General features: G+C 40.4%; 1 protein-coding gene across 6 annotated transcripts in view; it reads left to right on the top strand.

Moving 5' to 3' along the window:
- Positions 1-1,668: 1,668 nt before the first annotated feature.
- The window catches only part of CNOT4 (CCR4-NOT transcription complex subunit 4), a 147,012-nt gene continuing 125,442 nt past the window's right edge, over positions 1,669-23,238 (top strand). For all 6 annotated transcript variants that reach the window (XM_030825735.1, XM_030825734.1, XM_030825737.1 and 3 more), the window contains exon 1: positions 1,669-1,941. The gene's annotated coding sequence lies outside the window, so the exon portion shown is untranslated. The remainder of the gene's footprint in view (positions 1,942-23,238) is intronic.

The following is a 23,238-nucleotide window of genomic DNA, read 5'->3' as shown; positions in this document are numbered from 1 at the left end:
ATTTAATTACCTAAAGGGAAATCCAAATAATTTCCCAAGTTTCCTTGCTAGGTAATCATGCCATGATTCTATAATTTCAAACTTTGGGTAAAATGTGACTTCATTACATATTTTAATTTTTACCCAAATAACCGTTGTCTCTAGGTTTGATAGTGAGGAAACTGAAACACAGAAAACCAATGTATCAAAAGAATGAGGCCGGGTGCGGTGGCTCACGTCTGTAATCCCGGTACTTTGGGAGGCTGAGGCAGGCAGATCACCTGAGGTCAGCAGTTCGAGACTAGATTGACCAACATGGTGAAACCCTGTCTGTACTAAAAATATAAAAATTAGCCTGGTGTGGTAGCATGTACTTGTAATCCCAGCTACTCGGGAGGCTGAGGCAGGAGAATCGCTTGAATCCGGCAGGGGGAGGTTGCAGTGAGCCGAGATCACGCCACTGCACTCCAGCCTGGGTGACAGAGCTAGACTCCATCTCAAAACAATAAATAAATAAATAAATAAATAAAAATGAAATGAGGGCTCCTTATTATGAAATTAAGTTGGTAAATTTAAAACTGCAACCTCTTTCCCTACTCCCCTTCCCTGCTTTAAGTTTTTAAAATCGGTTATGACATACTGTGCATTTTAATCACATATTTTTAAAATAATGCCTCCTCTCTCCTCTTCCTCATCCCAACACATCACTAGAATGGGGACAGGGAATTTTTTCTATTTTGCTCACCATTGTGTTCTCAATATATAGAAGAGTACCCGGCAGCCAGGAGGAGCTCATTGAGTATTTGCTGTATGAGTGGGTGAAGAATACATGCGATAAGCAAAAATTACTGCTTCGAGCGCCAATTCCACCAGAGTTCTGGGATGCAAACAGGGCGACCAGTACATTGACTGACTTTTGTGACTGATGATTCCTCAGTGCTCGTAGGGACTGTGGTTACATTCATTGTTCTTGGGGATGTGCCGATGTGTGTAGAGTTTGTGAACTTGCACACAGCTGTGCTGGCAGGACACCGAACTAACACCGAGGTCCGCAAATTCTCAAATTCACACCAACAGAAGCACGTTAGTGTAAGTGCACGGGTCTTCCGTTCTTTTGGGTAATCTGCACAGAAAAATCTAGTGTATTTCTTCACTGGAGATTTTACAGTGAAGAAGGGATCAAGGGTGGTGGCCCCCAAATGCGCAAGGACAGGGAAATGAATTAAACAGGCGTCTGTTTGCGAGACAGACGCCAAGTCTGTATCAAATTCTCACCCTAGATCAAATCCCGCGCTCTTCGTACCCCCAACCTTCCTCCACCTCCACCCCGCCCCCTTTAGATATCCCTGGTGGGCGGGGCAGAGAATAAACATTCCGGGCTCCCCGAAAAATTGTTTAGTCTCGCCCCAGTCTTGGGGTCGCACATTTCCGCAAACACCGAGGATACGGAATCACTAGTGAAAACCGCCGACCAAATGACACTGAAGCAGCATACGCGCGCAGAGAAGGAAGCAAAACACGAAGAAAGGCATCAGTCCAGCAGCCACGTGAGGTGGGCGATCCCCTCCGCCCTCTGAGAGAGGACTTCAACTCCCGGCGTGCCCCTGGGCGGTTACCCTCCGAGGACTCCAACTCCCAGGGTGCTGCGGGAGCGGCCACCGCAACCTCCCACTCAGCCGCCCGCTGCTCCTCCCGCCCCTCCCCCGCCCCTCCTGGCCGGATCGGCGTGCGCCTGCGCACGGGAGGCCGGAGGAGTCTTACCCTAATGTAAGATGGTGGCCCGTCTGGCTGTGGAACCCACCGAAAGCTGAGAGTCTGTCTCTCAGCCGTAAAGGTCGGACTCGCTGAAGCAATCAGGCCCGGTTCTGAAGAGTTTTTTCCCCGACGCTCGTTCGGTGGTTTCTTGTGAGGACGCGGCAGCGCGTGGAGTCGGCTGAGGGAAAAGCGAGGCAAGGCAGGCGGGTGAGTCTATGCGGGGCTGGGCTTAGGGGAAACCCGGGGCTGACCGGCTACGAGAGAGCGGAGGCTTCGCTGGGACTGTACAGGCCGCACCCCCCTTTCTCCCCACCCCCCGCCTCATCTTCACCCTCCTCCTCCTTGGTCTTCTTCCTCCTCCTCCTCTTCCTCCCTCTCCCCTTTACGCCACAGCAGTTACCATCAGGAAAAGGGAGCGGGTCAGAAGGCAGCGCGGCGGCAAGCAGCGACTCTCCTTCGAGAATTTCTTTAATTGGGGAGCCGAGGCGGCTTTTGGTCTCCAGCTTTTCTCCCTGCATTTTCACCGGGGCAGGATTCTTAGGTCTCAGTCCTCCTTGTTTCCCCAATCCCCTGTTCCCTGTCTGACGTCCTTTCCCACTGGCCCCGTCTCCCAAGACCAAAGCCATCACTTCCACTCTGACTCGTGTTGCTGCTGCTGCTCATTAATCCCACTGCTCATTGCCCACTCGTCCTGCTGCTTGTTTTTTTGCTCCACTGCTACCACTCTGGAGTTAGCCTTTGCCCCCCTCTGGTGCTTGCAATCAGCCCACAGTGTATCTGCCACACTAGAGCTGCTTCCGATTTGCAGTCTTTCCTTCCACCACATCTGTCATCTTAGAGCTGCCCCTTAAGTATCTAGATTATGCTCCTGGTCCTGCTAACCCACCTGTTTCTCAGCCTTCTTGAGAATTGTCCGTTCCTTCCCTCTTTCCTGTACAGATCCTTTCAATATACACTTCCAGAAAAAGGGATGCCCTGTGGTGGCCCTTGAAAAGTAAAGGAAGTTGGGAAGTGAATGAAGTGAGGTAGGATACTATTAAACGTTATGAGTAAAGATCTTTTATTCAGGCTATTCCGGAGGGGACCGTTTTCTTTTTGCTTTCTGTGATCTATTTGTCACTTATTCGCTCTGTTGTGTTAGGACGTGGTTTTTTTCTTTTTTTTCATTTTGGACTGGTTTTATCATGCTACTAAGCGTTCTTTGGATTGCCTCTCCCCAGGACACTTAGTGTGGGCCCTGATTTATACCAACAAATATTAACCCCAGCATTACACAGTAAGATAAATCTGGCGCACATACAGAATTCATCTGTGAACTCCGCTAGCAAATATAAGTGATATTTTGATTACATGTGGGTTATGTGTGGGTTCTTTATTGAAACGTGATTTTTGACTGAGTTTTATTGATGTTCAGCTTAATTAATGACATTTTATTTATGATTTGAGTGGAAATTTCCTCTCCAGTTAATATCAGATTTTCTTCTTATTTTTGGATTTGGGAAGTTCTCTTGACATTTCTAAATGATAGTTATCTGAATAAATTGTCTTCTCTTGAAAATCCATTAGTTATGTATGCAAAAGAAAAATCGATATTTTTATATAAACCTAAGTTCCTCGTATTTTTCCCATAGAAAAGAAGGGGGCTGGGAAAAGAATGACAAAGCTGTGCACATACATGCATTTGGTGGAACTCACTGTCATTGTTATCTACAGTAAAAAGCAGAAAACTGGAAGCAAGAGGTGGCTTATGATGTCCATGTTTTGATGAAAGCAAAATTAAGATGTACCGACTAATGGTAAAATGGAAAGAAGCAGCCCTGGCTATAATCAGACCACTGTGAGATAAAGAATTACCAGAAAAGCAACCAGGATTACATAGTTCAAATACATACATCCCAAGTTTAAACATGACATACATGACATTGTATTCTTAAGATATATGTAAAAATGTTTACAATCAGTGACAGTCTCATGTGGCAGTCCATTACTGGCTTATTGTAATTTTTACAAATTTTACCTGTAAAACTTGGAATCTTAACATTTGGCATTATGTTCACTTGATTGTGATAAATGGTCTGTTTTACCAAACGTAAACTAAGGTTAGAAAAGCTGTTTATAAAACCTTTTTCTTTCAGCCACTTAAGCCCCAATTTGGGGGACCAAATAAATACCTACTCTTAGAACTGCAAGCAATTTATATGGCAAACTTTGTCCTAAGTTACAGCTTGAGTTTTGTTTTTTTTTTAAATCACTTACATTTAGTTTATCAGTAGGAGTGTATTTAATAGTTGATCTTTAACTCTAAAAAATATACTTTTGTTGTAATACACTGGTGGAGAAGCTTTCCACTTTGAACAATCCTAACACAGATTTAGAAACTCTTGGCAGTCATACTTGGCTGAATTGTAAGCAGTGAGTTCTAGGAGAGGACTGTTTGTCTGGTAGAAGGGAGTGATTTTAATACATCTTTTTTTTTAAAAAAGGTATTTGTCTCACGAAATATTTTCTCAAGTAATTCTTTCCCCTCCATAATTTTTGCCTGCAGTTACTGAATTCTTCATTTCAGCCCTCTGAAGTCAAAAGGAATTTACTTTTGTCTCTTTAGTACATTTAAAGAAGATATCTAAAGTTCTTTAACATTTTGATAGGAAATAGGGAGCTGAGATTTCTAAATATTTTTGCGTGGTTTAAGTTTTTTGATCTAACGTCATGAACACTGAAGCTTCATATTTTCATGGTTTCTTTTGATAATTTGGAATACCTTCTGCCAGGTTCAGTAGTTGAATTCTTGAGATCAATAGATTATTTCTGTAAGAAGATTTTCAACATGAATCGCTTAAAGTTGGCCTATTATAAAATTAGGATGAGATAGTTATAATCAGATGACAAAGTGCAGAAAAATAAAATTGTTTTTGTAGTGCCCTTTAACTTGAGTCTAAATGGGAGTACCAGCGATAACTTGCAACTCATTACTTTGTTAAAGAAAGGGTGTTGCCAGAGGATGGACTCCTAGCTTTAGGGGAGTCTTATTTTAAAAATGATTTTGTGTGCTTTAAAGGAATGAAAAAATATCTTACCAATTTAAGCAGTTTGGATTTAGAAATCTTCCCTTTTTTCCCCTCCCTACTCTTGTCTTTAAAAGGAATCCATATTCTTCAGTTTAATAAATTTATCTTTTTGTTGTTTTGTATGAGAAAAATATTAAATTTTCTTTTTCTTTTCTTTTTTTTGAGACAGAGTCTCGCTCTGTCACCCAGGTTGGAGTGCAGTGGTGTGATCTTGGCTTACTCTGCCTCCCGGGTTCAAGCGATTCTCCTGCCTCAGTCTCTTGAGTAGCTGGGATTACAGGCGTGTGCCACCACGCCTGGCTAAGTTTTGTATTTTTAGTAGAGACTGGGTTTCACCATGTTGGCCAGGCTGGTCTTGAACTCCTGACCTCATGATCTGCCCACCTTGGCCTCCCAGAGGGTTGGGATTACAGGCGTGAGTCACCATGCCAGGCCTAAAATTAAATTCTCTAATGTGACTGCAAATAGTACTCAATTAAATATATTTAAACTTAGTGTTTTTTTTTATAGATCATTTAAGTAAAATGGTTTTAATTTGTGAAAACTTCAGCCTCTGGTGAAAATTCAGTTAGTTAGGTCTCTGACAGTAACTGTAATACCATCTTGACTCTTTGTGAAGGAAGTTACATTCAGCTCATTTGGTTCCGAAGAAAACAGTAGGGAAATAGGTTATAGAGATTTTTGCTGTTCTAGAAACAGTATAACTAGAATGTACTACATACTTTTCTCAAAGGATTTCTTAATCTAAATGGAACTTGTAAATGGTTTTTATCCCACTGGAATAGCATGTATTGGATAAAACTTGTTTAACACATTCTGAGATTTTATAATATTTTATGTTACCTCAAAGATATTAGGAAAAATCTGCAAATATCCATTCCAGAATAAAAGATGACAATATCCTCAATATTTTAAAGATTGTAGTATATACATATTTTTCTCAAAAGTTGAGAGTACACAAATTTAAAAGCTAGCATAATTTACCCAGTTATTTTTGTGATGCAAGGAAAGAAGATATGTGGGACTTTTTAATCATGCGTTTAGTGGTTTTCTAAAAGAACTTCACAATTGTTTTTAATCTTTTTATGTGGACTTCTTTATTAGAAAAGATGTGGTAAATGTCAACTTTTTCTACTATAATAGAATCTAACTGGTTCTGTGACACATTTCTTTTTTATGATAGGATTCTTTCATTATTTAATTATAAAGTTTATCGAAAATTTCACCACTATTTTGTCTCCTTAGATTTTAGTACTTAGATTTTAGCAGCATATTTTTCTTTTATCAGAAGAGAGAAATTATAAGCTACTAAAAAGAAGATGATTACTTTTACTTGGTAGGAAAACCTAACTTTAAGAATGGTATAACACAGTTTGAGTATGAGTTTATTTTTCATCTTAACAGGTTTATTTGTGAGTATGGCTTTTTTTCTCCGCCCCCCACTCCCCAAGACGGAGTCTTGCTCTGTCACCCAGGCTGGAGTGTAGCTGCAGGATCTCGGCTCACTGCAGCCTCTGCCTCCTGGGTTCAAGCAATCCTCCTGCCTCAGCCTCCCGAGTAGCTGGGATTACAGATGCCCACCACCACACTCAGATAATTTTTGTATTTTTAGTAGAGATAGGGTTTCACCATGTTGGCCAGGCTGGTCTCGAACTCCTGACCTGTGATCTGCCTGCCTCAGCCTCCCAAAGTGCTGGGATTACAGGTGTGAGCCACTGTGCCCAGCCTCAAGTACGGCTTCTTTATTATTAAACTCTGTTTATACAGGAGGGTTGTCCTGTTTTAAGCTTTAATTGCTTTGGGTGATGGGCAGATGATGTATTGCTATTAGGATAAGTCTCGCTATTTGTATAGGTGTGTATGTCAGATAACTGTTCAAAAACAACGTTTTTAAAGTATGGCTACTAAAATCTCACCTCTTGAGTTTTAAAGCAATTATGGAGTAGAATTTGAAATCAAAATAGTCAAAATTGGCTTGTGGATATGCCTAAAACCAGTTTGGAAAAAATGTCAAGGCAAAAAAGCAGTGTAATTAGAAGAATAAAATGCATTCCCTTAAAAATAGTAGATGTGGCTGGGCGTGGTGGCTCACGCCTGTAATCCCAGCACTTTGGGAGGCCAAGGTGGGTGGATCATGAGGTCAGGAGTTCGAGACCAGCCTGGCCAACATGGTGAAACCCCATCTCTACTAAATCAAAAATTAGCCGGATGTGGTGGCAGATGCTTGTAATCCCAGCTACTCGGGAGGCTGAGGCAGGAGAATCATTTGAACTTGAGAGTCAGAGGTTGCAGTGATCTGAGATTGCACCATTGCACTCCAGCCTGGGTGACAGAGTGAGACTTTGTCTCCAAAAACAAAAAGAAAAAAAATTAGCAGATCTTATATTACTGCTTTTGGAAGCAGTTAGTGAATGATGTAGGCAAAATAGTGATTGAATTTTGAAAAGCAGTTAGACTAAAATTTCAAAGGGGTGGAGCATTTCTTAATAGCAACAAACAGATACATGGTCATTAATCCAAATATCTGAAATTTTCTGAGCATGTTTTTCAGTGTTTGGAATAGAGTGGAAGTGCAAATTTTCTGATTATTTAAGAACCTTTTAATCCATTCCCTCAGAGCATCAGGTGTTTTCAGATTGTGAATTTTCTAAAATAACATTGGCTGATTTGGGTTATTGAACATTGGTTGTAGCAACTTTTCTCCTTTTTTCCCCTTTATTTTCTGCTTCCCATATTTTGCTTAAGATTTTTTTCTGAAGTTTTAAATTTTCATCAGTTATTTGGGTGGACCCTCTTGTGAATGCTCTAATTGAATGAAGATTTATAATATAAACAGTGTTGCTTTTAGTGGTTAGGATTAATTTTTCTTTTCATGGAAATCCCTTCTATTTGATTATATTTTTTCCTCTAACTTTTATTAATTCTTAGATGAGAATTAGGATTCTGCATTAAATCTTTCTGCAAGCATTTTTCTTACTGTCAGGAGGGACCTATGTATTCTTTGGGTAAAGAAAATGTTATATTTTGGTTTTGTCATTTAAAATGATATAAAGACGTTATTAGTACTTTTTAAAAAAGGAACTTTTGGTATTTTTAAACAAGTACAAAAGTAGATATGAACCACCATGTAGCTGTTACTCAGCTTCAAAGAGTATCAAATCTTAGTCATTACATTGTTTCATTCGTACTAGAACTTTTTTTTCTTTTTTTTTTTTTTGAGATGGTCTCTGTTGCCCAGGCTGGAGTGCAGTGGCACAATCCTAGCTCGTTGTAGCCTTGAACTCCTGGGTTCAAGCAATTCTCCCACCTCAGCCTCTCAGGTTGCTCTGACTACAGGCACGGGACCGTGCCCAGCTAATTTTCTTATTTTTTATGGAAATGGGATCTCACCCTGTTGCCCAGGGTAGTCTCAAACTTCTGGGCTTAAGTGATCCTCTTATCTCAGTCTCCCAAAGTGCTGGGATTGCAGGCGTGAGCCACTATGCCGTGATATAATAAAATGTCTTTATTTATTTATTTTGAGATGATGTCTCACTCTGTCACCCAGGCTAAAGTGGCAGTGGTGCCATCCTGGCTCACTGCAACTTCTGCTTTCTGGGTTCAAGCGGTTCTCCTGCCTCAGCCTCCCAAGTAGCTAGAACTACAGGCGTGTGCCACCATGCCCAGCTAATTTTTATATTTGTGGTAGAGACAGGGTTTCACCATGTTGGCCAGGCTGGTCTCGAACTCCTGACCTCAGGTGATCCACCTGCCTCAGCCTTCCAAAGTGCTGGGATCACGGGCGTGAGCCACCGTGCCCTGCCAAAATCAGGATTATTTAATCAACTTTTCTTTTTTTTTTGAGATGGAGTTTTGCTCTTGTTGTTCAGGCTGGAGTGCAGTGGTGTGATCTTGGTTCACTGCAACCTCCACCTCCCAGGTTCAAGCGACTCTCCTGCCTCAGCCTCCTGAGTAGCTGGGATTACAGGTGCCCGCCACCACACCTGGCTAAGTTTTTGTATTTTTAGTAGAGGCAAGGTTTCACCATGTTGGCCAGGCTGGTCTTGAACTCCTGATCTCAGGTGATCTGCCCACTTCGGCCTCCCAAAGTGTTGGGATTACAGGCCTGAGCCACTGCACCCAGCTTTAATCAGTTTTTTGAACAGACTTTGCTTATGGAACCACTTCTTGGAAAATTTGGCACAACTTCTTCGTAGAGTTTATCTTGTCAGGAATACTTTCATAATGATATAATTAGCACTGTCCAAAGCAGTGTACAAATAATGTGTGCTACATGTAGTATGAGTCCAGTCTGTTTGTATAGGGATATCTTCAGACTAAAGTCCTAGGAGTGAGGCTTCCTGAAGAAGATGAGACTTGAATAAAGATTGTGTACTGTTTGTATAGGCTAGCATATCCAGAAGGAGAACATTATGTACGTTCTATATAGGGAATGGAAGCATGTCTTAGTTCATTTTATGCTGCTATAACAGAATACCACAGACTGGATAATTATAATCAACAGAAATGTATTTGGCTCATGGTTTTGGAGACTGGGAAGAACCAGAACATGGCGCTGGCATCTGGCAGGGCCTTCATGCTGTGTCATCCCATGGTGTAAGGTAGAAGAGCAAGAGAGGGTGAGCGATCAAGAACAGAGAGGACAGAACTTGCTTTTTATCAGGAACCTACTTCCGTTACTATGGCATTATCATTGATGAGGGTAGAGCCCTCATAACCTAATCACCTCTTAATGGCCTCAACTCTTAATACCATCACACTGGCAATTAGATTTCAATATGCGTTGTGGAGGAGACAGACCACAGTAAAGAATGAGCAAACACTTGGTAGGGGCCAGCATGATGTGAGAGGGATGTAAGGAGTCTGATCTCAATGGAATAAAGTGTTAATTACTGGAAATGGTGGCAGATAAATTTGTATTAGTAGGGTAGAGCTAGATTATGAAAGGTGTATTAGTGTCAGGTTGAATCTAATCTGCTAAACAATAAGAAGCCAGTAGAGGTTGGTAGGGAGCAGGAGAAAACATGATGAAAGTGGTTTTCAGAAAGATTAGTCTTTTAGTAGTATGCAGCATATTTTGGGGTTGACAGTTGAGTTTTGTTTGAAAAATTAGAGACCAAGCCACTGAGGTAAGGAGCTATTCTGAGAGATGTTAGGATGGAAATTCTACAGGATTTGTCAGATAATTGATTCCATCTTCTCTTTAGTCCCTCATGCCCTAAAGTGACACCAAGGTTTTGAAGAGTAGAGAGCTGAGGAAATGTGGTCTATTTGTCTTTGATAGTAAACTGTAATTTGTTATCCAAGCCCAGCTGTTGTGAAGGAAGTGATAGATGATTACTCAAATAACAGCCTCAAAAAGTTTTAGTAGTCCTGGTGTGGTGGCTCACACCTGTAATCCCAGCACTTTGGGAGGCTGAGGTGGGAGGATTGCTTGAGGTCAGGAGTTTGAGACCAGCCTGGCCAACATAGTGAAACCCTGTCTATACTAAAAATACAAAAATTAGCTGGGCATGGTGGTGTGCCCCTGTAATCCCAGCTACTCGGGAGGCTGAGGCTGGGATAATTGCTTGAACCCGGGAGGCAGAGGTTGCAATGAGCCAAGATGGCACCACTGCACTCCAGCCTGGGCTACCGAGTGAAACTCTGTCTCAGAAAAAAAAAAAAAGTTTAGTAGAAAATAGCTACCAGTGTTTTTGAATGATTTTAAAGCTATTCACTGGAGAATAGAAGCTTGGAAAATAAAGAAATATTGTCTTTATTACAGTAAGAGAAATGAACATACTTCATTTGTAAAAGAGAAATTTAGGCCTTCCCTGCTTCCTATGTGTGTATTAGTTCAGAATGATTATTAGGAGACTACTCACATTTGAATACTATAACCAGTAAATATTACTGGATGACTTTAGTAATGGCCTGATCAGAGCTAAAGAAAATTCTGATGAAGTAGGGCATTAAATATTTCTAGCTACCAGCTCCCTTTAAGGATAAATAAAGGTAGGTCCGCAGGCTGAGGAAGTATACAGGGAGATTGTGAAATGAAAACTTATCCTTTCATTTACTTCGATATCTTTGTTTTGCACAGGTAATTTAAAAAATAGGTCTGGTTAAACATCAGCTGTATATGTTTTGGCTGGAATTTTTTTTTTAAGTTCTGCGACCTTTGAAGTTTTTTTTTATTCTTTGTTTTGGTTTGTAGACCCTGCATTAAGCCAACTTTCTGGGTCTGTTGTGTATTTCTGGATAGCATACTTTGTTTTGTGAAGGAAAATTTTACATTTTATTTTAAAGCTGGGGGAAAAAAGTAGGTTTCTTGTTCCTCGCTTTGTAAATGAGGTAGATGAATAATACTGTATTGCCACTTATTATCTTCATGCTTCCTTCAATGTCTCAGGTATTCCTCCTCTACTGTATTTAGCATGTGGATCTCAAAGTTTCCCACAGTTGAGTCTGAAAACATCTCAACTGTGCTTATAATTTTAAAATTAAACTTAATTTTACCATTTTCTTTCTTGTTATTATAAAATATAGGACCTATCATAATGCCATGGACCTTTTAGTGACTTGGGAAATGCTCAATGATTAAGATGATGCAACATAGTACATTATTGGGAAATAATCTGTTTTTCATTGGCATCGCCTCTATCCTTAGACCTCTTTCATTCCAGTAATATGACAGAAATATTTTTGACGTTTTAAAACTTCCTTATTTAGCTGGTCGTGTGTGCTGTTGAAAATGAACACTAGAATAGAAAGCCATTGCCTTCTCCTTGGGGGGTTTGTTTTAACAGGGTTTTCATGTTTTAATTTTGGATTTGAGTTGAGATCTCCATTGTGTAGAGAATCTTGAGAAGGATTATACATCTTTCTTGTTGTCACCAGTGTATGTGGGAGGGAAGAAAATATCAAATATGGGGTATGCAGGAGAACCTTAGTATTTGGGAATATCTTCAGTGATAGCTGCCAAATCCAGTGTTTTCCCCAGGAAATTTGCAGTTAATCCCTTGGAGTATGGGATGACTTTATGAACGTCATAGTGGGTTGCTGTGGGTGAGGAGAGGAGAAAACGACTCCCTGTTTGAAAGATCTTTTCCAAACAGTTGAAACATTTGAGATTAAATAGAATTAACCTCAAATTATTAATAGTGTATGTTTTTTTTTTTTTTTTAACTCATACAGTGCTTGGGAAGAAATTGGTTTTCTGTGAATGGCCTTGGGGGTGCTTTGGGTGCTTTCCTTACCCAGGAAAAAGGAGGAGAGGCAGAAAATAAAGCGGGGAATAGTAGCTGCTGTGGATTTTTGCCTAAGGCATTGATGGCATTGTTTTTTTGGCTGCCTTTATCTACATACCTTTTCTTTTCCAGTTAGGCTGTCATTACTAGTTGGAAAGGCTACATACAGTCTAGCCTTTCCCAAATCAAACTAGCATCCGTGTCCTGGTTTGTTTTAATCTCTCCATCTCAAAACCTGACAAATTCATGTCTTTTCTCTGCCTAAAGAGCAGGGGAAACTGGAAAGAAAATGATAATGTTGTAGTTAGGCACTCCCTATCTTTTAATATGTCAGGATTGTTTTATGAAAGAACCTCTGCCTTTGGATTTTAATTTTATGTAATCAGTTATAAAATAATTGAATTCTCTATGAGTCCTTAGAAACCTTTTAAAAGATCCTTTAGCCATAAAGTTGGTGATAGGTTGAAGAGTACCTATATGAGTTAAATGCTTTGGGGAGTTTTTTTGCTTCTCCTAAATTTTTTTCTGTCATACGGGACCTAGTCCTACGTGTGAATTTTGCTTCCAAACAGTAAAGCTGGCAGTCTTTTAATCCCAGCACTTTGGGAGGCCGAGGCGGGTGGATCACGAAGTCAGGAGTTCGAGACCAGCCTGGCCAACATGGTGAAACCCTGTCTCTACTAAAAATAGAAAAACTAGCCGGGCGTGGTGGCATGTGCCTGTAATCCCAGCTACTCGGGAGGCTGAGGCAGGAGAATCACTTGAACCTAGGAGGCGGAGGTTGCAGTGAGCCAAGACCATGCCATTGCACTCCAGCCTGGGTGACAGAGCAAGACTCCATCTCAAAAACAAACAAACAAAAACCTTAAAGATTGTATTCAAATCTATTTTGATTCTGATGAAAGCAAGGATGACAGCAAAATACTTTAATATATGCATGCTAACAAAAGAACACAAGTTAGACCTGTGTCACCATATATTCTTTGTCATGCCTAGCAAGTATTTTCAGCAGCTTTGGGGAACTCTGAATGATGTATGGTGTATTCATGTTTGTAGATTGTGGTTTTTACTATACTATTAAATTCTATAATTTAAACTTGACATATTAGGGGAAATACCGTTCTTCATTATTTGGAGTAAAGGATTAACTTATTATACGTAACTTTTTATAGTCGAATAAAGTTTTCAGTTTCAGTTTTGAGCTCTATTTGTTTTTATTACTTCTGCTGGGAGTATGCTAGGTAGTATGGAACCAGGCTTCCTACATATGAATGTTGGCTCTGCCACTTACTCTCTGTGAGACCTAGGTTGTTACTTTACCGTCTTTGGACCTCAGCTTCCTCATTTGTAAAATGGAGATACCAGGATTGTTGTGTGGAATAAATGGGTTAATGTATATAAAGTGCTTGGAATAGTGTTTGGCACATAGTCGCTTTGTGTAAGTGTTTGCTAATTTTATGCATTTGAAGGAATCAAAAACATTCATCTTTGAATTTCTCTATTAATTCAGTACACTTGTAAAACAATGTCTAAGTACTAAACATATATTTTCAGTAGTCACTTGACCACATAGAAATGTAAGGAATGTGTTTGAGGGGTAATCAGAAGATTGGCCTGCCTGGAATTCCCTTGAATCAGAGAGTAATGGAAAATGAACCTGTATGGATACAATAGAAAATGATTATCAAGTGTTTTGGACTAAGGCATAGAAAATTAGATGTGGCTGATAAGAGGGGAATCATTGCAAGGTTGTTATTGTTGTTTTCAAGTCACGAAAGTGATGTGTTTAAAATAGTATTTAGGGGAAGATAGTTTTGAGTGTGCTTGGTAGCATAGAATTATTTCACTATGGGGACAGAGGATTTTTTTTTGGTCTGTTCTGTTCACTAATCTATTTTAAGCAACCCAAACAGAACCTGGTTGATGGTAGATGCTCAATAAATACTTAATTGGATGAATGAACCTTAAAAGAGACTATCAGAATCTTTTATTTTTATTTTTATTTTGAGACAGTGTCTCACTCTCTCACCCAGGCTATAGTGCAGTGGCGCAATCTTGGCTCACCACAACCTCCGCCTCCTGGGTTCAAGCAATTCTCGAGTAGCTGGGACTACAGGCACATGTCACCATGCCTGGCTAATTATTGTATTTTTTGGTAAAGATGGGGTTTCACCGTGTTGGCCGGGCTGGTCTTGAGCTCCTGGCCTCAAGCAATCCGCCTGCCTCGGCTTCCCAAAGTGCTGGGATTATAGGCATGAGCCACCATGCCTGACCCTATGAGAATATAAAAAAGAGCTGGGTGCAGTGGCTCACGCCTGTAATCTGAACACTTTGGGAGTCCGAGGCTGGAGGATAGCTTGAGCCCAGAAGTTCAAGACCATCTTGGGCAATTATAGTGAGACTCCATTTCTTAAAAAAAAAAAAAAATTATCCAGGCTTGGTGGCACACTCATGTAGTCCCAGCTACTTGGGAGTTTAAGTGGGGAGGATCGCTTGAGCTTGGGAGATTGAGGCTGCAGTGAGCTGTGATTGTGCCACTTCACTCCAGTCCAGTCTGGGTGACACAGACTCTGTCTCAAAAAATAAAAAGAAAATAAGAGAAGAACAGTGGACTCAACTTAAACTTTTGGGGTTCCTACATTTCAGGGGTAGAAGTGAAAAAGATACTTTAATAGGAACAGTAGGAGAGGTAAAAGGAAGATGGAAAAGTTTGTCTCAGAATCCAAAGGAAGAGATTTTCTAAGGGAAAGGTCAGAGAGAGAGAGAGGAATAGGAAGATTCAGGATAGTGTTGCTTCTAGGTAGCCAAGGAGGTTTCAGGAAGAAGGGCACAGAGGTGGACATAGTCCAATACAGAGTTCGAGGAGAATGAGAATAGAGAAAGAATCCTTTGGCTTGGTGGTGTGAGGGCCACTGACCACATTAAAGCAGTTTCAGTACACTAAGAATGGTAATATAAATCAGATTGCAGGGAGGTTAAGGAAGATGTTAAGCAGAGACTGATAAAGACTATTCAGTTGGCCTGGCACAGTGGCTAACGCCTGTAATCCCAGCACTATGGGAGGCCAAGGCGAGCAGATGACATGAGGTCAGGAGTTTGAGACCAGCCTGGCCAACATGGTGAAACCCCGTCTCTAATAAAGATACTGAAATTAGTTGGGCATGGTGGTGCGTGCCTGTAATTCCAGCTACTTGGGAGGCTGAGGCATAAGAATCAGTTGAACCCAGGAGGTGGAGGTTGCAGTGAGTGGAGATTGCGCCACTGCGCTCCAGCCTGGGTGATGGAGTGAGACCTCTTGTCTCAAAAAACAAAAAAACAAAAACTATTTAGTCAAGAAAATAACTGTAAAAGTGGCCAGAAAACAATATAATAGGAGCATTCACAGTTTTTGTATATATACTGTAAGAGAGTCTGTTTATTAGAGGTGAGAAAACTTGAGACAGTTTGTGCTGAATATTATTCTTTTTCTTTATTTTAGAGACAGGATCTTCCTCTGTTTTCCAGGCTGGAGTGCAGTGGCGCAATCATAGCTTATTGCAGCCTTGAACTCCTGGGCTCAAGCAATCCTCCCACCTTGGCCTCCCAAAAGCACTGGGATTTACAGATATGAGACATTGCTCCCACCCAGCCCTGAATGTTCTTAAATTTCTTTCTTTCTTTTTTTTTTTTTGAGACAGGGTCTCACTCTGTCACCTAGACTGGAGTGCAGTGGCGAGATCTTGGCTCCCTACAGCCTCGACCTCCCGGGTTCAGGTAATCCTCCCACCTCAGCCTCCCAAGTAGCTGGCACTGTAGGTGTGTGCCATCACATTCAGCTAATTTTTTTTTTTTTTTGAGACAGAGTCTCGCTCTGTCTGTCGCCCAGGCTGGAGTGCAATGGCGCAGTCTCGGCTCACTGCAGCCTCCGCCTCCCGGGTTCAAGCGATTCTCCTGCCTCAGCCTCGCGAGTAGCTGGGACTACAGGTATGTGCCAGCATACTCGGCTAATTTTTGTATTTTTAGTAGAGATAGGGTTTCACCATGTTGGCCAGGCTGGTCTCAAACTCCTGACCTCAGGTGATCCATCCGCCTTGGCCTCCCAAAGTGCTGGGATTACAGGTGTGAGCCACTGTGCCCCACCACTGGTGGTGCTTTTTTAGAGAAGCCAGTTATCAGATTGATGGACACTATATAGGACTTTACCTTCTCAAAGACTTCCTCCTTTTTCTCAAATGAGTTTTCTGAGTTTTTTTTTGGTACAGGTTTTCTTGAAATCACTTGGGAAACCCATTCGTTAATAGCTGAGGAAAGGAATCTATAAATGAATCTTTTTTTGATACAATACTTATATTTTACATTTGATTAGCTAATGAAAGCCTATCTGTGAGTGCTTATTAGATGCTAAGCACTATTCTAACCTCCTTATTAGTTTCAAAAAATTCTATAACACCTTACAAGTGCATTACGGTTTCTTTGCAAGCCATTATTAAGGTTTAAAGGGAGGCCCTGTGTACTGAGACCAAGAGCATGATTCCCCAAACTGTTGTCTTCCATTGATAGGGAGCTTCAAATACCACATTCCTTCCTCCAATATTCATAGCTTTGACACTGCTACTTGTATCAGTCCACCAGGACTAATCTCATTATGTTCTTTATCCCTTTTCCCTTTTTATGTCAGTTACTATCCGTCTTCTAGGTGATACTCATGTCCCCACAAGGTTTGGTGTATTTACTATTTTTTTCAATCCTCTTCAACTCTTGAAATCTTGCCATTGTGCAACCCAGTGGAATTCACAGTCTATCATCAGCAAAATTTCCTGTATCCTTGTTTGTTCTTTCTCTGAACATTTTGTCTACTTCATACTTTGCTGAGGATGCTGCTTCGCCTGTGGCTGTCTTATACATTGGCAATTAAATATTTCATTTTTTTCTGATAATGTCATCAAGGATCAGTGGGGAGTCCTATGCACTGAGACTTGAAACTACATTTCCTGGCCAGGCATGGTAGTATACACCTGCAGTCCCAGCTACTTGAGAGATGGAGGCAGGAGGATCCCTGAGCCCAGTTCAAGGCCAGCCTAGGCTACATAGTGAGACCCTGTCTCTAAAAACAAACAAGCAAACAAACAAACAAACAAACAAGTCATTTTCCTGCTCTGACCTACTCCATTTGAAAAGGAGTCAAGAGGGAGCCTGGTTCCACTGACTGGAACCAGGAGCCTGGAGATGGGGCAGTTGTCCACCATTCTCTTGTTCTCCTTAAAACTTGTCTATTAACAGGTTATATTGTCTGTAAATCCTCATGTTTGCTGGCATCTACTGCAACCTGGGTTACACCTTCTCTTTTCTTGACTAGTTTAGCTCCTGGCTCACTGTCATTCTTCTAACACGAAGTCTCTTTTAATTCTTGATAATTTCAATATATATCACTATGGTCCCTCTAATACTGTGACCTCTTAATTTCTAAATGTCTTCTTTAATGATCTTACTATCTAGCCCATTTAAGGCACTTCATGGTCCTATCTTTTTTATGCATTAAAAAAGATATTTTGTAAAGATGGGGTCTTGCTGTGTTGCCAAGTCTGGTCTGAAACTCCTGGCCCCAAGCAGTCCTCCTTTCTTGGCCTCCCAAAGCGCTGGGATTACAAGTGTGAGCCACCACACCTGGCCTCATGGTCATTTCATATACCTTGTTATTACCAATAACTTGAAACCTCTTCATTTTTTCTAAGCTCTTTCTGACTGCTGTCTTTTCAGCCCATTCTACCTGGTACTTCAACTCAACAATTCCTCACTGTCATTGAAACTGTCAGTCCACTGATTCTATTCCCTTTTCACTGTACCTTGCCCCCTTGATTTCCTTTCTTCCTTTCTTACCTTGTATAATTCAATTGCCAGTCATATTGCATATGCCCTCAACTCACTTGCTCCTTTCTGGCCTCTTCATAATTAGTTGGCAAAACCTCAATCTTAGGTAAATCAACTCTTTGAGTACTTCATATCTACATCTGTGCAGCTGAAAGTGACTGAAGAAAAATACAACTATGATAACTGCTCTCACTTTAAATTCATGGTAAGAAACCTCAGGTTTCTTGCCCTGAATATTGTCTGGCAATTATACTCTTTTTTTTTTTTTTTTTTTTTTTTTTTTTTTTTTTTTTTTTTTTTTTTTTGAGATGGAGTCTCGCTCTGTCGCCCAGGCTGGAGTGCAGTGGCGCAATCTTGGCTCACTGCAAGCTCCGCCTCCCGGGTTCACGCCATTCTCCTGCCTCAGCCTCTCCGAGTAGCTGGGACTACAGGCGCCTGCCACCACGCCCGGCTAATTTTTTTTTCGTATTTTTAGTAGAGACGGGGTTGTACTCTATTTTCTTAGTCCATTCAGTCTCCCCTCTCATAGATGACTTAGTTTGTACCCTTGCTTTTCTCTTCAAACTTCCAACCCTCTTCCTCATACTCACTCTCAGTTGATGGACCTGATTTCTACTTCATTGTAAGATGCAAGCAGTCAGAAGAACATTTACAGACTCCTGCCACCACATGTATGTATTGACTACATCTGTACTCACAGACCTTGCTGCTGTCTTTGTGTTACTATAGATTTACTCTCTATGTTTCTGTATAGTCCCAGGTCCTCTGATTAATGCATTAGTTAATGAACTGTGAAGTTCTTTTTATGACAACCAATCTCCAAGGTTCTTTATATACAGTGTAGTAGATAACTCCTATAGATTTACTCTGGACATTGCCCTACCATTCTCCCTTCTCTGTATATCATCAATTCGTCTCTTCTGGATAATTCCCATCAATATACAAGCATACTGTTACTTTTTTCATCATAAAAATATATTCCCTCAATTGCTCTTTCTTGCTCTCTTTCTGTAGAACCCCTTAAAGCATTGTCTAAATGCAATTGTCCTAATTTCTTTCTCATGTTCTCTCTTAAGCCTGTTCTAATCAGGCTTTGCCCCTACCACTGTGCTAAGATTGCTTTTGTTAATGTCTTCCAACAAATGACATTATTAAATCTAATAGTCAGTTCTGTCATTACCTTGGGTGATGATCTACGTTTGACAAAGTTATTTTCTCCTTGTCTTTGATATACTTGTTTAACTTGCCTTTTAGGCTACTACGTTTACCTGGTTTTCCTCAGAATTCATTGGCTGCTCCTCCTTAGTCTTCCTTAGTAGATTTTCCTTTTTGCCTACCTCTAAACATTGGGATATCCCAAGGCTCACTCCTTGGTTATCTTCTCTATCTATGCTCATTCCTTTAGCAATCTCTGTTAGTTTGGTGGCTTTGAATATTTTCTCTCAAATGAATTTTTTCAGCCCAGATCTCTCTCCATAACTCCTTATTTTTATATCCAGTTGCCTATGTTGAATGGCTCTTAAACATCTCACACTCAACATTTCCAAAATGGAATTCTTGCTTTTCCCTCCCAAACCTGCTCTCTCATACCTACCCTGTCCACATAGCCTTCCTCATCTCAGTTCCTGTCAGCTTTCCAGTTGCTCAGGCCAGAAACCTTGGAGTCATTCTTGACTCTTGCTGTCTTATCCTCCTATCCTACATTCATTCCTTCAGGAAGTTGTTGGCTCCAACTTTAAAACATATCCAGAATTCAACCAGTTTTCACTGTCTCCACAGCCACCATCATCTCTTGCTGGGTAATGGCAGCAGCCTTTTAACAGGTTTTCCTGCTTCTACCCTTGCCCTCTGTAGTCTGTTATTAACACAGCAATCAAAAAGATCCTTTGAAAATTTAAGTCAGATGGCAAGAGATTTTGTACTACATTTAAGAAGTTTCATGAGTTGATAAGATTAGAGATTGTTCTAGCCAATGATATTTTACTAAATCATGTCAGCCCTGAAGGCACATTTAAGGCAGGCTTTGAGTATGCTTGTTTGTGTGGGTGGGGAATGAGTGGTCAGAGATGGTTCATAGCCTCCCTCTTTTCTCCTCACTAACACTTGTCTTTTCCACCATATGCTCGAAAAGACGTATTTATTCCTGAGGAAATTAGAAAGGGAGGGCCTGAGTTGGTTGCTATTCCTGAAAGTTTCTTTGAATGGAATACTGGATCATCGTTTTTGAAGAGGTCTGTTGTTACTTCGTTATAACCTCCTTTAGCAACACGCTTGTTTTCCTCCAACCCCTGCCAAGATTAGTGTCCTGTGTCTACATTTGCTGTTTCTGTTTCTCATACTCCCAAATGGAAATATTATATTTCTTAGGACTTTTCGCTCTATTTGAATTAGTATTTTATACTCGAAACCCTTCAGAAATCCTGAAACCCATTCTTATGCTTTCTATGTGAGTTGGTTTTATTTTTGTTAATAATGTTTCAACAGAATGATACTGGACATGATAGCAAAAGGGAAATTGATACCAATATGTAATGAAGAAATCATGTGTGAAATTGTGAAGAAAATGAAAAATATTTTTATTGAGTACTTTGAAAGTACTTGTCATAAACTAACAATGCTAATGATTTCTAGAGGAGTTATATACTACACTGTATATAAAGAACCTTGGAGATTGGTTGGCATAAAAAGAACTTCACAGTTCATTTCTTTTATCTGTGTACATTCTTTTCTCTAGAGGCAAATGTTCTTTAATCAGTTTTCCTTTGATTCTCTTTCCTAGAGGCTCATGTAGTGGGATCAACAACCATATCACTGTTGTGGCATTGTATATATGTTAACTATTGATTTTATATTCTTTCAGATTATAATATTTAATCTCTTGGTCTGAAGGTAGATATATTCCTGTTTTCTCAAGCTGTTTCTTAGACCTTTATTGTCCAGTATGGTACCCACTAGCCATATGGGACTACTGAGCACATGAAATGTCGCTAGTCGGCCAGGCGCAGTGGCTCATGCCTGTAATCCCGGCACTTTTGGAGGGTGAGGCGGGCAGATCACACGAGGTCAGGAGTTCAAGACTAGCTTGGCCAACATGGAGAAACCCTATCTCTACTGAAAATACAAAAATTAGCCGGGCGTGGTGGCGAGTGCCTGTAATCCCAGCTACTCGGGAGGCTGAGGCAGGAGAATTGCTTGAGCCAGGGAAGTAGAGGTTGCAGTGAGCTAAGATCACGCCCTTGTACTCCAGCCTGGGGGACAGAGTGAGACTGTCTCAAAAAAAAAAAAAAAAAAAAAAAAGAAATGTGACTAGTCTGAATCAAGATTGTGCTAAGTACAAAATACACACTGGAGTTAGAATCCTTAGTAACAAAATTTTATAAAATGTGTAAAATTTCTCATTAGTAATTTTTTAATATAGATTACATGTTGAGCTGATTTGTTGGGTTAAATAAAATTAATTTTACTTGTTCTTATTTTTTCTAAATATGGCTAGTGGAAAATGTAAAATTATATATGTGATTTACGTTATATTTCTCTTGGATAGTGCTGTCTTAAACTTATCTTTCTCTTTTGCCCTAAACCTTCTGAAGTTGTTTTTAACTCTGTTAATGATCTGTTATATATTCACTAAAGTATGATTTTAGTATTTATTATTATAAAATAATTTGTTTTTTTCTGAAGGAACAACTTTTATGTTTTTATCCTTCTTAGTCCTAACTTTCTCAAGTCTTGAGTTTTCTTTTTCCTTTTTTTAAAAACCCTTTGACTTTTGCCATACCTTACCCATGGTAGTACTACACAAGCATAACTTACTGTTTCTCTACATTGCTTGGGAGAATTTTGAAAAGGGAATTTGAAATTACGAGTATCAGAGTTGATCTTTTATTTACTTTCCTTCTTAATATTAGGACTGTTAATAATAATACATTTTATAATTCCTCCATTATAACATAATTTTAAAATTTAAAATAAAGGCAAATTTTATCAGGTAAAAAAGTGGATTGAAAAAGTTACATATGAGGAAAGAGATTTTTGTCTGCTTTAACATAAAACCCAGCAAATAAACAAAAACACCTGCACTGACCCATTCTACTGGCACACATTTTGTACATTTTTATAAACTTAGGCTCTAACAGCTACTATTGGCTTTTTTTCTTCAAAGATTTCAGTTTAGGCTGGGCACAGTGGCTCACGCCTGTAATCCTAGCACTTTGGGAGGCCAAGGCGGGTGGATCACTTGAGGTCAGGAGTTCAAGACCAGCCTGGCCAACGTGGTGAAACCCCTTCTCTACTAAAAATACAGAATTCAGCTGGGTGTGGTGGCATGTGCCTGTAGTGGCACGATTCTCTTGCCTCAGGAGGCTGAGAATCGTACCATTCAGTACCAGTCGTACCACTCAGGAGGCTGAGGCAAGAGAATTTCTTGAACCTGGGAGGTGAAGGTTGCAGTGAGTTGTTGACATTATGCCACTCACTGCACTCCAGCCTGGGCAACAGAGCTCAAAAAAAGACTTCAGTTTATGGTTTTATTTATATTAATTTTTTTTTGAAAAAAATCTTTGAAAACAAGATTTATGTAGAATTTAATGAATGCTTTTTTTTTTTCTTTATTCTCTTTTTTTTTTTTGAGATGGAGTCTCGGAGTCTCACTCTGTCGTCCAGGCTGGAGTGCAGTGGTGCGATCTCAGCTCACTGCAAGCTCTGCCTCCCAGGTTCACACCATTCTCCTGCCTCAGCCTCCTGAGTAGCTGGGACTACAGGTGCCCACCACCATGCCCGGCTAATTTTGTTTTTGTATTTTTAGTAGGGATGGGGTTTCACCGTGTTAGCCAGGATGGTCTCTATCTCCTGACCTCGTGATCCGCCTGCCTCAGCCTCCCAAAGTGCTGGGATCACAGGCGTAAGCCACTGTGCCTGGCCGCTGTGCTCGAAAGTATATTTCGAAAGTAATCCACAATCTAGTATCAATTCTGATTTTTTTTTAAAAAAGCAATCCATGAGATAGTAGCAATTCGTGTTGCTACTATCAGTGTACTAACAAAAGTGGCTTTGTTAGGCATTTGGAAATAATTTATTTACTGAAGAAGTATTACTTTTATTGTTCTTACCGACTCAAAAGAGTCCATAATACCTGGTTAGGTATGGAAAATTAGGCCTGGTGTGGTGACTCACACCTGTAATCCCAGCACATTTTGAGGCCAAAGTGGGAGGATCACTTGAGCCCAGGAGTTCCAGACAAGCCTGGGAAGCATAGGGATACTGCATCTCTACAAAAAATTTACAAAAAAAAATTATCTGGGTGTGGCGGTGTGTACCACCACCATTACTTGGGAGGCTGAGGTGGGAGGATTGCTTGA

Source organism: Nomascus leucogenys, chromosome 13, assembly GCF_006542625.1.
Source record: "Nomascus leucogenys isolate Asia chromosome 13, Asia_NLE_v1, whole genome shotgun sequence".
Taxonomy (NCBI): Eukaryota; Metazoa; Chordata; class Mammalia; order Primates; family Hylobatidae; genus Nomascus; species Nomascus leucogenys.
Note: the sequence above shows the minus strand (reverse complement) of the source record. Positions and strands in the feature narration are given on the sequence as shown.